Source organism: Bos indicus, chromosome 2, assembly GCF_029378745.1.
Source record: "Bos indicus isolate NIAB-ARS_2022 breed Sahiwal x Tharparkar chromosome 2, NIAB-ARS_B.indTharparkar_mat_pri_1.0, whole genome shotgun sequence".
NCBI lineage: Eukaryota > Metazoa > Chordata > Mammalia > Artiodactyla > Bovidae > Bos > Bos indicus.
In genome coordinates, this window is record NC_091761.1 from 89657776 (window position 1) to 89673970 (window position 16195).

Here is a 16195-nt window from a genome sequence, read left to right on the forward strand (position 1 = left end):
TATAGCCAATTAACAGTTTTGTGATAGTTTCAGTTGAAAAGCAAAGGGACACAGGCATACATATACATGTATCCATTCTCCCCCAAACTCCCCTCACATCCAGACTGCCACATAACTTTGATCCACATGCTATACAATAAGTCCTTGCTGGTTATAAGTTTTAGATACAGAAGGGTGTACAGAAAACTGGACATTTTAGATAATATAGCAACTCTGGGTACTTGTTTACTCCTCACTCACCAGCCTCAGCAACCTCTTTTATTTATTATAAGCATGCATGCTTATTTGTTTAGTGCCTGACTGGATTACTTTAGTGAAGTTTATCCCCTCCCACCTCCAACCCCCACCCCTTAAATTTTGCTAAACCTCTTCTGATGTTGTTATCTGGTATTATAGAAATCCAAGTAGGGCTCTGGGAAATGGAATATTTCCATTTGCAGTTATTTTTGCAACTTTCCTGTAAGTTTAAATATTTTTCAAGAAAAGTTCAGAAACTTAAAAAAAAAATCAGAAGAAAGTAGTTGTGAGCATTAAAGCATATAGCGCTTTTACATTTGCTATTTATTATTTTCCAGTACATCAGCAACAAAACTGCTAGTGCTTGTTGCTAGAGACAACTAGAACTGCTTGGTAAGCAACCGCCCAGAGTTCTTAGCAAACACGTAGAGAAGTAAAAACAGGAAATAGACGACAAGGGGGCTGTGGCCTGGCACCGGTTCTACTGGAAGGGCGGGTGAGTGGGGTCTAACACAGTGAATGTCGGACCATCAGACTTTCATAAAGTGAAAAGTTTTTATAGGATCAGAGACAAGTCCAGGGAGAGGAAGCCCAGAGCGCTTGCGGACTGGACAGGAAAGCCACGTCTGCTTTCAGACTTTCGGTTTCTTTTTCTCCATCTTGCCTGCGGATTTTCAGGCGTCGGAGTGAAGTCTGGGCTGCAGCCAGAGGAGAGCCTCACCGCAGGCTGGACGGTAGGTGCACCCCCCCACCCCCACCCCCGACCCTCCCACGTTGCCTCTCGAGTTCACCCGGACTGGCGCTTCCTGGCACTGCGCCTGGGCGGGGGTGTGGGGCAGGGGGCAGGGGAGGGGTGGGACTTCTAGCAGGTGACTCAGTCCTGTAGAGAGAGAGAGAGATATATATATTATGTTCATGAATTTTTAAGTTTTTAATTGGAGGACAGTTGCTTTACAGCGTTGTGTTGGTTTCTGCGGAACAACAACCAAGAATCAGCCATAAGTATAGTACATCCGCTCCCTCTTGAACTTCCCTCCCACCCTCCAGGCCCCCATCCCACCCCTCTAGGTCCTCACGGAGCGTGGGGCTGAGCTCCCTGTGCTATACAGCAGCTTCCCACTAGCTGTTTTACACATCGTAGGGTATAAATGGCAATGCTACTCTCTCAGTTCCTCCCACCCTCTCCTTCCCCTCGTAGATCTGTTATCTTCGGTTTGCCCCCTGGGCCTAGACCAGCTGTAGCTGCCCCAATTCTCTGGAGGGCCGCCTGAGTCTCCCAGGATCCCAGGTACCCGTTTGGGCGCGGGATCGCCCAGACCCAGAGACTCGCCCAAGAATGAAGCCCCAGGACCGCAACTTTGGTGGCAGATCCCCAGTGTTTTGCAAACTTTGCTTAGGGACATCCCGAGGGTTGCTCCCTTCGGCGTGACCTGATGAAAAGTCTGGCAGCTTTCCTTTGGCAAAGTTGATGAGAACTGGGACTTTCTGTGCTGTAGTGTGTCTCCGCGGAAGCGTCTGGTAGGACGGGAATTTTTACTCTTTTGCAATAGCCTGGTGAAGTAGGTTAGGGCTGCCCTTTCTTAAAGCAGTGTGTGATGTGTGTTTTGGCGAACTGGAAGAACAGCTTCCCTTAGGAAAGTTCGCAATGACTGATTGATAAGACTTTCTGTAGAGCCTTGAAATAAACTTGTTCCTTCCTCCCCCGCTTTTTCCCTTAGTAGGACCTGGGGAATGTCTGGTCTAGGGCATTTTTTTTTTTTTTTTTTTTTAAATATTAACAGTGGAAGGCAACAGAACAAAGGCCACTGAAATTCAGAACAAGTTTTTAGTTGAAGGTTACAGGAAGTAAGTTCAAGGACGCCAAGGTTCTCCAATAGTTTCATTTGTTGACATTTGAAATTTGTTTACACATTGAGACGAAGAGCCAGTAGGGAGCTTGTTGGACACCGACAAAATATGATTTAAAACTAGGATAGAGCTCTCAGGGTTGACCTGCTTCAGGTAAGAGATTTCAGATAAGATAAACGGAGTTCTGGGTAATTTCCCTTCAGTGATTCCCCTGAATAATCTTTAAAAAGTTTCTTTGGGAGAGCCAAAAAAAGAAAAGAAAAGAAAAGAAACTTGGCCTAACTCCAACACTTAGAAAAAAGACTAGGGTTTGTAAGGGAATTTTGAATGTGTTTGCCCTACAGAAGTTGCATTTTTAGTGTTAACACTTTTGTTCTACTTATAGCTTCTGGGTTGGACATCCTGATTAGAATGGTTTTTCCTAAGGACTTAATGTTTTATATTTGAAAGTGACATTTGCACTTCATTTAACACTGTTATTTATCATCTGGCACCCGCTCTCCAAGGTGAATCCACCTGCAGGCCCACAGGGGCCCCTTGCCCCTGCCCCCTGGAAATCTTGCACAACTGGGGAGTTGTGAGGGGATAGTCATGGGTAGTTTTTCTGAGTGGTGGCAGTGGACTTGTTCATAACTGAAAAGGAAGTATAGGTTTGGTCCCTGGGGTGACCTCAAGTCCCATTACCAGCAACGGCCATGCCCACTGCTGTCTTGGCTTGAGACAAGTAATCCCCCCACCCCCTGACCAACGCCAGGTGGGTTCTTTGCCCACACAAGGGAGAGTCTATTGTCTGGAGAGACAGCATGTAATGTGTACCTGTAGAGTTTTTAAGGTGTGGGGGCAAAGCGGTCTGGAGCAGGAAGTTTGTTTTGGGCTGTGGTTTCTGGCAGGCTGCCAGGCAGGAAGCCCACAGGAGCTTAATGCTTGCCTTGGAAGCCACAGCTAGGTGTGTCAGATGTTGTCCTCCAGTTTCTGTTCTGTCCGAAGTATAGTAAATCCTCAAAGTTCCATTCAGAGAGAATGTTGGTAAGTCCAGTTTGTTCCTAAGTCCAATAAAGTTAGCCTGGGTACCCAACTAACACAATTGGCTCTACAGTGGTGGTGGTGGTTTAGTCGCTAAGTCGTGTCTGACTCTTGCGAACCCATGGACTGTAGCCTGCCAGGCTCCTCTGTCCATGGGAATTCTCCAGGCAAAAAGACTGGAGTGGATTGCCATTTCCTTCTCATGGCTATACAGTACTGTACTGTAATAGGTGTACAATACTTTTCAAACAAATAATACATAACAAACACAAAACCAAAGCTTTCTGTTTTGTTGTTGCTCTGGGGTAAATGATATAGTCATTAATCTTTTTTTTTCTTTGGTTTTTTTAAATCATCCATTCTTCAGTTTCTTTTTTTAAATTTTAATTTGTATTTTTTATGATAGGTCAAGAATTCTCTTACTTTCTTTTCTTTTTAATTTTGACTGCACCGAATGGCATGTGGGATCTTGTTCCTCAGTCAGGGTTGGTATGATCTCAGGTGGCCTCAGCCTGCAGTGACTTGTAGGGGGGCTTCTGTTCTCCAGCCAGAGATTGAGGCTGGGTCACAGCAATGAGAGCACCAAATCCTAGCCACCTGACCAGCGGTCAGTGACAAGGCCCTGGTCCTTTGGTTTTGAGGAAAAGAATTCCCACAAAGACAGAAAGTAATGAAACAAGTTAAATATTTATTAGGAGGAAAAAGAGTACCATATGTGTGAATAGACACACGGGCAGACTCAGAGTGAGAGTCCCTGAATCTTGCCCTTGTGGCAGTTTTAATCACTGTTATGAGACATTTCTTCTGGGTTTCCTTTGGCCAATTATTTTGACTTGCCTGGTTCGGAGTCTGTATTTGGTATATCTCAAGATCCTCCTCCCATGTGTGTGTATGCATTCTTAGGTAAAATAGATTCTATCACAGAGGTGTTTGGGTAGACTATCTCTTGGCCTTCTTCTCTTTTGACCTCTAAGTAGCCTTTCTGCGCATGTATAGTCTAAGAGGTCTCCTGACTTTGAGAATGAGAAATGTGTGGCCTGCACAGGGCCCAGCCTCCTCGCTGTCTCTTTTTTTAAGGACTAAGTGATATCATTTATATAGTAAACATATACTAGTCTATTCAGGAGATTTATGTGGGCTGGAAATCATTCAGGGAGCCTCAAGGAGTAGAGAAACCTGAATTAGAAACCTGAATTAGGCTTTGAGAAAAGTTTGCCTGCGTGCTCAGTCGTGTCCAGCTCTTTGCGACCCTTTGGACTGTAGCCTGCCAGGCTACTCTGCCCATGGAATTTTCCAAGCAGTAATACTGGCATGGGTTGCCATTTCCTTCTCCAGGGGATATTTCTGGCCCAGGGATGGACCCCATGTCTCTTGAGTCTCCTGCATTGGCAGGTGGATTCTTTACCACTATGTCACCTGGGAAGCTGGAGAAAGGTTTAGATATTAATTTAGAGGTGGAGAGTAAAGAGGACATTCCAGATGGAGGCAAATATTCTTGCGAAGTTACAGAGTTAGGACAGAGATTAAAGTATTAGGGAAGGAGTGGGGGACAGTCCAGCTACATTTAGGAGTTTACTTGCTATGTAAGTTTTCTGTGGCTGCCCTCAGTCTTCCTTTCTTAATTGTCCTGCTATTCTTGTCTTAGAGTTTCTGTTCACAGGGAATGACTCTCCTATCACTTTACTCATCTTCCTCCTGCTTCAGAACCCAAGCCTCTTGCACTGAAAGCACAGAGTCGTAAACAGTGGACTTTCAGTGATGTTCCAAGAAAACATTTTAAAGCTTACAGTACAGTACTTTGAAAGTACAGTAGTCCAGTAAATAGTTGGCCTACGGGGGCTGGCATCAAGTGAACGTCCTGGGCTTGTGATACTGCACTACCATATTCGATACAGTGTTTGCCCTCAGTCACTCAGTCATGTCCGACTGTTTGTGACACTATCGGCTGTAGCCACCAGGCTCCACTATCCATGGACTTTTCCAGGCAAGGATACTGGAGCAGGTTGCCATTTCCTACTCCAGGGAAGCTTCTCAAACCAAGGAATTGAACCTGCATCTCCTGCATTGGTTGGCAGATTCTTTACCACTGAGCCAACAGTGAAGCCCCCATTGAGCCTCTCCTAGTTCTTAAACAACAACATTGTTACCCCATAGAATTGCAAAATCTTCCTTTCACAAGCTCTGTCTCCTGGATCTGACAACCAGGTTCTAAGCTTGTTTCTCATTCTACCACCATCTTCATCTTGCTTCCTTGTAGATGATGTAAGGATGAGTAGGCATGACCCAAGTGCCCGCCTGCTGGGGCCCTGTGATGATGACCAGTCTGTTCAAGGCCTAGGAGGGTGAACTTGGCAGTCCTGGCCAGGACTCCTCTACAACTTAATGTAGATGAGTGGGAGCTTACCACATATGACAATACTCAAGAAGAAAGTAGGTAAGGGAGGGGAGATAATTTTGGGTGCTTGCGCTCTCTAGGGGAAGTTTGCCCTAGTGAAAATTTGCTTTGATTCAGGAGGAGTGGGGCCACTGCATTAAGTAGTTTTCCCTAGTGACTCTGCTCATGTTTCAGTATGGTTAGATGACTCACCATCTCCTTTTGGTCTAGATTCTTTCTCCTTCTGGGATTCTTTCATTCCCGCATTTTCTGCAGCCTGTATCCAGCTGTTGTGAATCAGAGAAGTGATGTGAGGTAATGTTATGTTGAAATTTGTAGGAGTTTCCATGAGAGTCATGGGGCTGAGCTTCATCAAAGAACTTTATAAGATATACCTTCTAATTTTATGTCATTTTATAATTGAGATCAACTATAATTTCTGGGCAATTTGCTATAATTAAAATGTATGATTGGGAAGCCAAATATAATAATTTTTTAATGCATCCTCTTAGTCACTGATGGGCTTCCCTGGTGACTCAGTTGGTAAAGAACCTGCCTTCAATGTGGGAGACTCAGGTTCAATCCCTGGGTTGGTAAGATTCCCTGGAGAAGGGCATGGCAACCCACTTCAGTATTCTTGCCTGAAGAATCCCCTTGGACAGAGGGGCCTGGTGGGCTACAGTCTGCAGGGGTTGCAAAGAGTCGACACAACTGAGCGACTAAGCACAGCACAGCCACTGATACATTATGTATTTTCATATACATAATGTATCAGTGGGTAAAAGTATGCATTAAATATTAAATTTAAAAAATGAAACATATGAAAAATTTAAAATGCGTAATAAATAATTCCAAAGTGGAATGCATTTATGCTTCTGCTTTAATACATGGTCTTCTAGACCGTTTCTGCAGCATTCCAGAAATCAGGACCCACGTGACGATTTGTTACTAAGCATGTTATTTTAAATAGTGGGCACAAAATGCCATCTTGTGTACTATCTTAGGGTTAAAATGCCTATGGATGGAGAAAAGCTGCTTTTGTTATATTGGCTGCTCAAATTGCCACACGCAGAGCCCACATCCACAGGTTCTGTACACAAATGGAGGAGGAGGAGCATGGGTCCTGTGACGTTCAGCGTGGATGCACTGAACTCCCATAACGTGGTCAGGATCATGTAACCCTTTCTTCCTTTATCTCTTTAGAAGCTTCTGGATGACTCTCTCAGGCACTTCATCTTCATATCTCAGTGGGGATTCCCAGACACCTGAAAGTTCCAGGTTTACATGCTGCTTTCTGCAGCTGGGAAGGCAGGCTTCTCCACATTGCTACTCAGTTGTTTTGTATTGCTGGGAAATTACATCTGCTTGCATGCTGTGGGTCAGTGAACATGACTTGCTCTCCTGCCTCAGTGAACATGACCTGCCATGCCATGAGCAAAGCTGTACAAAGAAGGGAATACTAAGTGTATCTGTCCTGGAATAGGTTTAAGTATGCCGGGGACCAGTCATACTGGCAGTTATGCTACTGGGAACGTTACGTGCTTTTGATACCAGATGGTTTGCTGGCAAAGCTGGCATTCTGTGAGAAACATTGAAAAGCCTGATAAAGTGACATTTTACTGTCACCTACTGGGGCTATGCTGGGTGCCACAAAGCTTTATATACATAATATGGTGATGGAACAAAGGAGCTACTGACCAAGTCTGGGTGAGTTCTTCCCAGAAAAGCTTTACATGTAGGAAACACTTCAGCTGGCCCTGCAAGCTGAGCATGGTTTTGCCAGGTAATCCAGGCAAAGGTGCAAAGGTGTGGGTAAGAACTCCTTGTTGAGGTTGGTTTGAAGCCAAATGTGCGAGGTGTGTGTTAATGAGAGGTAAAGGCAGGTGCCAGACCTGGAAGAGTCTTGAATGCAAAGGAAATTGGAACCTGCGATGGGAGATAGGAGTCATTGAAAGGTCTGAAGTTAGGACAGTGCTTTGGTCCAAGCATGAACTTCAGAAAGTTCATTCTGATAGATCTCTTTGGAGATGGGGAGGCCACAGGCAGGAGGAACAGACAGGCCAGCGAGAAAGATGGATGCTAGGGCACCCCCTCATTTAAGAAGCAGGTACAGAAAGAGTGCTGAGGGGTTGGAGAAGGTTAGAGGGAAACAGTGTAAAATGTAGTGGTGTGAAGTCAGCCAAGGGAGAAGAGTTTCAAGGAAGAGTATCTAAATGCTTGGGTAAAAAATGACTTCCCTGTGACCATGGATTTGGCCACTAGGAGGCCACCAAGGCCTCTAGAAGAGCACCATCAGGTGAGGACACTCTGGTGAGGCGAGTGAGGCACTCATTTCAGGCCCATCATTTAAGGGGGTGTGAAAAATCGAGATAAATAATATTTTAATGCAAGATTTTGAAAAAATTGACATGAATGCTAAAAATCCATGATGAAGAAAATATCAGAATTCTCACTAAAGACAGTATCCACATTAATGAAGTTTCCTTTGTTTCAGGTTCCAGTATGGCACTGAGTCTCACTGTGTAAAGGGTGTGGGGTGGAGGGGACACCTGTGGAGGCATCTTGAGTTAATTGAGACACTGAAGGACCTGAAGCACGTGTTGCAGTCTCTCCCTTTCTGAAATCCCAGCTTCACATGAAAGGAGAAAGAGCGAAAGACTGGTTAAGTCCAGGGGATCTCAGGTGGAACGGGTTTTTTGGTTTTCTTTATTTTTAAGATGGAAGAGAATGAACATGTTTACAAGCTGAAGGAGGAGGAGTCCCTGAAGGTAGAGAGAGGTTGATGAAAGGGTGGAGACAAGAGGGCAAATGGGGAGTGGATGGCCCAGGAAGGTGTGGGACAGCAGGGGAAGGTGGAAGGTTGCAAGAGATCACTCAATCAACTGCAAGGTCAGTCGATGAGAAGTGGCTCCAGTGTGGTGTTTGGATAGAAGAAAGCTGTGAGGGTGGAAGGGGTGAAGGGGCTTTTGAAAGGAACTGACCGCAGTCCTGAAATAGCATGCCAAGCAGCAGTAAGGGGCCAGCTGATGTTGAAAACCACAAGAGTGTGGGATGATTTTTCCCATCCATTCAGCACGACTTCTACTCTAAATCTGTGAGTGGTGGACGCTCACCATCTGAGGATGGGATGCTGGCGTGACCATCCCGGTTTGCTGATGAGGAGTTTCGTGGACAGTGGAAATTTTAGTGCTCAAACTGGAAAGTTCTGGCATACCAAGGTATTGCAGAGCTGGTGGTGAGGAGGCAAAAGGGCAAGAGAATTCAGCTGCTAGCCAGAAAAGGGTTTGTAGCCCTTGCTTCTAGGTCCTATTTGGGGAGCTAAGAAAGTGAGGCCGTTGCCTTGAAGCGAATTCTGAAACTCTTTTCACTCATTCAAATACTAATTGAGTGCTTACTAGGAGTCAGGCACTGGGGTCTGTGCAGAAGATCTAACCACAAAGAAGACAACAGTGTTCTCTTGGAATATCCTTCTGTCAGTTGGTGTCAGTTGGTGCTCAGGACCCGTTCTCACTTAGGTCTAAAGAGTGGAAAACCACAAACTGCATTTCCCAGACTCCTTTATAACGTACATGTGGGCAGGATCTGTAACCAAGTGGAGGAGAGACCAAGTAGCTGGTTGCTCTTGTTGGTTTCCCTGCTGGCAAGCAGGGCGGTGGTGATGGGGTTCAAGCAGCACATTGTTAAGTCCAGTCACCAGCTGTGGGGACAGAGGAGGCAGATGGGGGGCTGATTGACCCTCTGATCTTGGGATCATTGACTGAGCTGTTCTTTTTTTTTTTTTTAAGATTTCTTTATTTTTGGCTGTGCTGGGTCTTCCTTGCTGGATGCGGGCTTTCTCTAGTTGTGGTGGGTGGGGGCTACTCTTTGTTGTGGTGTGCAGGCTTCTCATTGCAGTGGCTTTTCTTGTTGCAGAGCACAGGCTGTAGGGCACATAAGCTTTAGTAGTTACAGCACATGGGATTAGTTGCTCCTTGTGGGATCTTCCTGGACCAGGGATCGAATCTGTGTTCTCTCCATTGGCAGGAGGATTCTTAACCACTAGGCCACCAGGGGAGCCCCGAGGTGTTCTTCAGCTCTGTGCTACTGTTGACAGCCTCCTGCGTCCCCACTGCCTTGGCCAAGACGAGGTCTTTCTGGGAGCCCTGGGAATCTTTCTCAGAAGCTCAGTTAGGAGACCATTCCTCAAGTCCTTACAGCACTTTTGTAAGCTCCTGTATCCACCTATATCAATGTTTTTCAAAACACCTGGAGTGGTTTCTTCTTCTAGAAGCTGATACCCTTCCCTTTCCATTAACCAGTGGAAAGGAACCCTTATGACTTACATCTGCTTTATTTGGTGTATTCAGTGATCATTCGCAACTATTGAGAAGTGAAACTGGAACTGCTCTGACTCTGAAGGTGGGGGACAGTTTGTACCATGTGGAAATTTTGTGTGGGTGAGGAAACGAAGGAGAGACAGTCATTAAATTAAAATTTGCCAGAGAGGGGGTGCCAGAAAGGGGAATTCCTTAAAAATTCTAGAAACACACACAGCTGCCAGTTTTGCCCTGCTGGGAAAGGTGAATGACTTAAGACAGTGGGCGTGAAAGAACACTAACAGAAGTCTCAGTCACTCGGAGGGCTGGGTTTTTGAAAGAAGGAAGGAGAAAGAATTGCGCTTGGACAGCTCCTTTGTCTCTGAGTGAGGTGAAGCCGTTGACTTCAGAGGAGGTGTGTGGTGCTGAACTAGGCAGCTCAGGCAGGACAGGGCTGGTAAGTAATGAGCACTCTCCTTTCCCCAAACTCTAAACAACTCATTCTACCTGCCACCCCCCTCCGCATCCCTTCTACCCTATCTTTTTAAAATATATATTTATTTGTTTTTGGCTGTGCTGGGTCTTCATTGCTGACTTTTCTCTTGTTTCGGAGAGCAGGGACTATTCTTTAATTGCTGTGCCTGGGCCTCTCATTGAGGTGGCTTCTCCTACTGCAGAGCATGGGCTCTCGGGCACTTGGGCTTCAGTAGCTGGGACATGTGGACTCGGTACTTGCAGCTCCCAGGCTCTAGAGCACAGGCTCAATAGTTGTGGCCCAGTGGCTCAGTTGCTTTGTGGTATGTGGGGTCGTCCCAGATCAGGGATCAAACCCAAGCCTCCTGCATTGGCAGCTGGATTCTTTATCACTGAGAAACCAGGGAAGCCCCCCTTCTACCCTATCTCTTGAATCATGTTAAATAAAATTGGACTTGTTCTTTTTGATGGTAACTTTGGGATGCTTCTAGGCTTTCTTGTTCTAAGGATTGTCTATGTATACACCAAAAAAGCTCTGAAGCATTTTCAATGCTATGAGATAGTTTCTATATGGCATGCTCTGGTTGTTTCTATGCAGTACTTGTTAACTGAACTGGTAAGGGCTACATGCAGTAGAGAGAAAGAGAAACTCCTTTTTTTAGTTCAAGAACATATAGGGTTTCCTTTTAGCTAATTATTGTCTTCTAATTTTATTGCACTGTGGTCAGAGAATGTGGTCAGAGGTGTATTTATTTTACTGTCTGTATATCTATTGCTGAGCATATGTAGTAAAATATTACAAATTTAGTCACTTCCCCTCTGAATTTTTATCTAGTGATGTTTTGTTAATCCCACAACAGAAACCACTTTTCTGTGTTAATTATTCATTATTATTATATGTTTTAATATTTTTAATACACATATCCCTAAACAATATATGGTATTGTTACTAACATTTAGGGTCTTATGTAAGTTGAGAGTGCTCAGCATGTGTGCATGCTCAGCTGCTCAGTCGTGTCCAGCTCTTTTGCGACCCCCATGGACTGTAGCCTACCAGGCTCCTCTGTTCATGGGATTTCTGAGGCAAGAATACTGGTGTGGAGAAGATTCCTTCTCCAGGGGATCTTCCCGACCCAGGGATTGAACCTGCATCTCTTGTGGCTCCTGCATTGACAGGTGGATTCTTTACCGCTGCGCCACCTGGAAAGCCCCAAATTATTACTAACATTAAAGATCTTCAGTTCAGTTCAGTCACTCAGTCGTGTCCGACTCTTTGCAACCCCATGAACCGCAGATGCCAGGCCTCCCTGTCCATCACCAACTACCGGAGTTTACCCAAACTTATGTCCATTGAGTTGGTGATGCCATCTAACCATCTCATCCTCTGTCATCCCCTTCTCCTCCTGCCTTCAATCGTTCCCAACATCAGGGTCTTTTCAAATGAGTCAGCTCTTTGCATCAGGTGGCCAAAATTTTGGAGTTTCAGCTGCAACATCAGTTCTTCCAATGAACACCCAGGACTGATTTCCTTTAGGATGGACTGGTTGGATCTCCTTGTAGTCCAAGGGACTTTCAACAGTCTTCTCCAACACCACAGTTCAAAAGCATCAATTCTTCTGTGCTCAGCTTTCTTCATAGTCCAACTCTCACATCCATACATGACTACTGGAAAAACCATAACCTTGACTAGATGGACCTTTGTTGGCAAAGTAATGTCTCTGCTTTTTAATATGCTCCCTAGGTTGGTCATAACTTCCCTTCCAAGGAGTAAGCGTCTTTTAATTTCATGGCTGCAATCACCATCTGCAGTCATTTTGGAGCCCCAAAAAATAAAGTCTGACACTGTTTCCCCATCTATTTCCCATGAAGTGATGGGACCAGATGCCATGATCTTCGTTTTCTGAATGTTGAGCTTTAAGCCAACTTTTTCACTCTCCTCTTTCACTTTCATCAAGAGGCTCTTTAGTTCTTCTTCACTTTTGGTGTCATCTGCATATCTGAGGTTATTGGTATTTCTCCCGGCAATCTTGATTCCAGCTTGTGTTTCTTCCAGCCCAGCGTTTCTCATGATGTACTCTGCATAGAAGTTAAATAAGCAGGGTGACAATATACAGCCTTGATGTACTCCTTTTCCTATTGGGAACCAGTCTGTTGTTCCGTGTCCAGTTCTAACTGTTGCTTCCTGACCTGCATATAGGTTTCTCAAGAGGCAGGTCAGGTGGTCTGGTATTCCCATTTCTTGAAGAATTTTCCACAGTTTATTGTGATCCACACAGTCAAAGGCTTTAGCATAGTCAGTAAAGCAGAAATAGATGTTTTTTTCTGGAACTCTCTTGCTTTTTTGATGATCCAGTGGATGTTGGCAATTTGATCTCTGGTTCCTCTGCCTTTTCTAAAACCAGCTTGAACATCAGGAAGTTCACGGTTCACATATTGCTGAAGCCTGGCTTGGAGAATTTTGAGCGTTACTTTACTAGTGTGTGAGATGAGTGCAATTGTGTGGTAGTTTGAGCATTCTTTGGCATTGCCTTTCTTTGGGATTGGAATGAAAACTGACCTTTTCCAGTCCTATGGACACTGCTGAGTTTTCCAAATTTGCTGACATATTGAATGCAGCACTTTCACAGCATCATCTTTTAGATTTGAAATAGCTCAACTGGAATTCCATCACCTCCACTAACTTTGTTCATAGTGATGCTTCCTAAGGCCCACTGGACTTCACATTCCAGGATGTCTGGCTCTAGGTGAGTGATCACATGATATGATATGCATGCTTTAGCAACTTTTTGCTTTAGCAGAAATATTTGTTTTATTTTTTGTCTGTTTGTGAGATTCATTCATAGTTCCTCATTTTTCATGGCTGTATTGTATTTTACAAAGGAGTGGGACATTTTATTCAGTCTCTTTTAGTAGACTTGTAGGTGGTTACCATTATTGTGTGCTAAGATTTACTGATGCTTGGAACATTATGTACACGTCTTGGTATTCTAAGAATTTTAAAAGCATATTCATTTAGGAATAAAATTTTCAAGTCATAGAGTAACATATGCTTTCATCTTTATCAGGTATTGCAACTTGTTCTTTAAAGTGGCCAAATCAATTTATAATTCCTCTAGCAATGTGTAAAGTTTCTAATTTCACTATATTTTCTCTGACATGTAGTAACAGATTTGACCAATGTGAAATAATATCTCACTGTAGTTTAAATTTGCATTTCTCTGAATACTATTTTGCCTTCAATATCTTTTCATATGGTTTGTGGCTGTTTGGGGTTTCTTCTTCTGGGAATTGCCTATTGCCTATTTTCTCCTTGGGTTGCTTGTCATATGCTTATTGATTTGCAGAAATGCTTTCCATATTCTGGCTACATCTACAAAATCACTTTTGTATTTGTAGGTTATAATAATGTTCTTGGAGAATCCTTTCTAGACACTTTATGTCCAGGACTTTAGTACTTGTGGAATTGGCTTGTATATGGTATGAGCAAAGGATCCCAGTTTATCCTTTTTGTATGTATGGAAAACTGTTGTCTCAGCACCCTTTCTGGACATTAATATTCTTTCCCTCTTGATTTACAGGACCACCTTAGTTGTCAGTGTGTGGATTTATTTCTGAGTTCTCATCTGTGTATTGGTTGTTTTATTACCTATTCCTGTGTCATATTACTATACATTTATAATAAATCTTGATATCTGGTAAGGCAGCTTCATTCAACTGGTTGTCCTTAAAGCTTGTACTGGCTATTCTTGGCCCTTCTTCTCCATATAAGCTTAAAAATCAGCTTGCCATGGTCCATGGCAAAATTTTTTCAGTGTTTGATTGGACTTAAATTTGTATAAATTCATTTGGGAATTGATATCCTCATGATATTGAATCTTCTGTCCATGATTATCATACATTTCTTCAGTTATCTTTGTCTTAACTGAAGTCTTCCTTAAAGTTTTATAATTTCTTCTTTAATGTCTTGTGTATCTTTTGAAAGTTTTTTTTTTGTATACCATATAACTTTTGCTGCTCTTGTAGATAGTATCTTTTTTAAAAAATTTACATTTTCTTCCTATTTTTTTGCTAATGGATAGAGATATAATTGACTTTCATTTATTAATCATATAATCCAAGCCTTAACCTCTTATGAATTCTAGCATTTTGTCTGTTGGTATACTTGGGTTTCCTATGTAGAAAGTCTTACTGCTTGTGAAGATTGGTATTTGGTTCTCTGGTTCCTATACTAATGCTCTAATTAAGGTTTTTTCTTATTTTAGTGCTAAGCTCTGTCCTCTAGTACAGTGTTGAATAGAAGGGTGATCATTCTTGTCTTGAGCCTCGTTTTTAAGGGAATGTTGCTAACATGTCACCACTAAGTATAATATTTGCTGCTGACTTTTATTTTTCTCATATTAATAATTACTATTAAACTAGTTATAAATTGCTGCCTCATAAGTCCCTTGCTTTAGATCCATAGATCACTGATTTTAGAGAATTCACATGTTTTTTATATTCAGTCTCCATACTCACAAGCAAGGTAAAACTGTCCATTTGTCTAGGTCTTTATTAATGTCTTTCCAATAATGTTTTATAGTTTTTTTTCTGTTAATGTTTTGCGTATCTTTGTTAGACTCATTCCTACATGTTCTCTGTTTTTATACTATTGTATGTGGCACATCTTAAACAGCTTATCACTGGTTTTTAGCTGTTTTATCCTTTTGCTTTCCTACAAGTTTGCTTTCTTACATGCTCAACTGTATATTTGAGCAAACATTTTTTATGTTTTCTTTAGCATTTCGGTGTGTATTATAGTCATTTTTTCCGTATTATCTAGTGCAGTTTCTCAGTTTTGGCACTGTTTTATTTAGGGCTGAATAATTCTTTGTTGAGGGGAATATCATTGTGTAATATTCAACAGCATCCCTAGCCTCTGTCTTGTAGATGCCAATAGCCCCACCTGGTTATGATGACCAAAAATGTCTCAAACTGAGTAAAAATTGTCAAATGTCCCTGAAGAGCAAAACTGCCCCTGATTAAGAACCATTAAGTTGGCCTGTCAAATTTCAAAAATTGCCCTTATCTTCTTGAACCTTTGAAAATACTTATTTTTTGTTTTTATTTTTTAAATTAATTAATTTATTTTAATTGGAGGCTAATTACTTTACAGTATTGTGGTGGTTTTTGCCATATATTGACAGGAATCAACCATGGATATACATGTGGCCCCCATCCTGAACCCCCCTCCCTCCTCTCTCCCCATCCCATCCCTCTGGGTTGTGCCAGTGCACTGGCTTTGAGTGCCCTGTTTTGGCTTTGAGTGCCCTGTTTCATGCATTGAACTTGGACTGGTCATCTATTTCACATATGGTAATATACATGTTTCAATGCTATTCTCTCAAATCATCCCACCTTCACCTTCTCCCATAGAGTCCAAAAGTCTGTTCTTTATATCTGTGTCTCTTGCTGTCTTGCATACAGGGTCATTGTTACCATCTTTCTAAATCCCATATATATGCATTAATATACTGTATTAGTATTTTTCTTTCTGACTTACTTTGCTCTGTATGATAAGCTCCAGTTTCATCCACCTCATTAGAACTGATTCAAATGTATTCTTTTTAATGGCTGAACAATACTCCATTGTGTATATGTACCACAGCTTTCTTATCCATTCATCTGCAGATGGACATCTAGGTTGCTTCCATGTCCTGCCTATTGTAAACAGTGCTGTGATGAACATTGGGGTACATGTGTCTCTTTCCCTTCTGGTTTCCTCAGTGTGTATGCCCAGCAGTGGGATTGCTGGGTCGTATGGCAGTTCTCTTTCCAGTTTTTTAAGGAATCTCCACACTGTTCTCCATAGTGACTGTACTAGTTTGCATTCCACCAATAGCATAAGAGGGTTCCCTTTTCTCTGCACCCTCTTCAGCATTTATTGTTTGCAGACTTTTTGATAGCA

At 42.9% G+C, this 16195-nt stretch overlaps 1 protein-coding gene across 8 annotated transcripts in view; it reads left to right on the forward strand.

Annotated features, from left to right (window-relative positions):
* The first annotated feature begins 648 nt into the window (after positions 1-648).
* Positions 649-16195, forward strand: part of CFLAR (CASP8 and FADD like apoptosis regulator) — a 58309-nt gene continuing 42762 nt past the window's right edge. Inside the window, exons 1-2 of one of the 8 annotated variants that reach the window (XM_019974857.2) lie at positions 655-971; positions 1436-1525. The gene's annotated coding sequence lies outside the window, so the exon portion shown is untranslated. The other 7 variants (XM_019974912.2, XM_070770171.1, XM_019974902.2 and 4 more) reach the window with 7 other exon arrangements.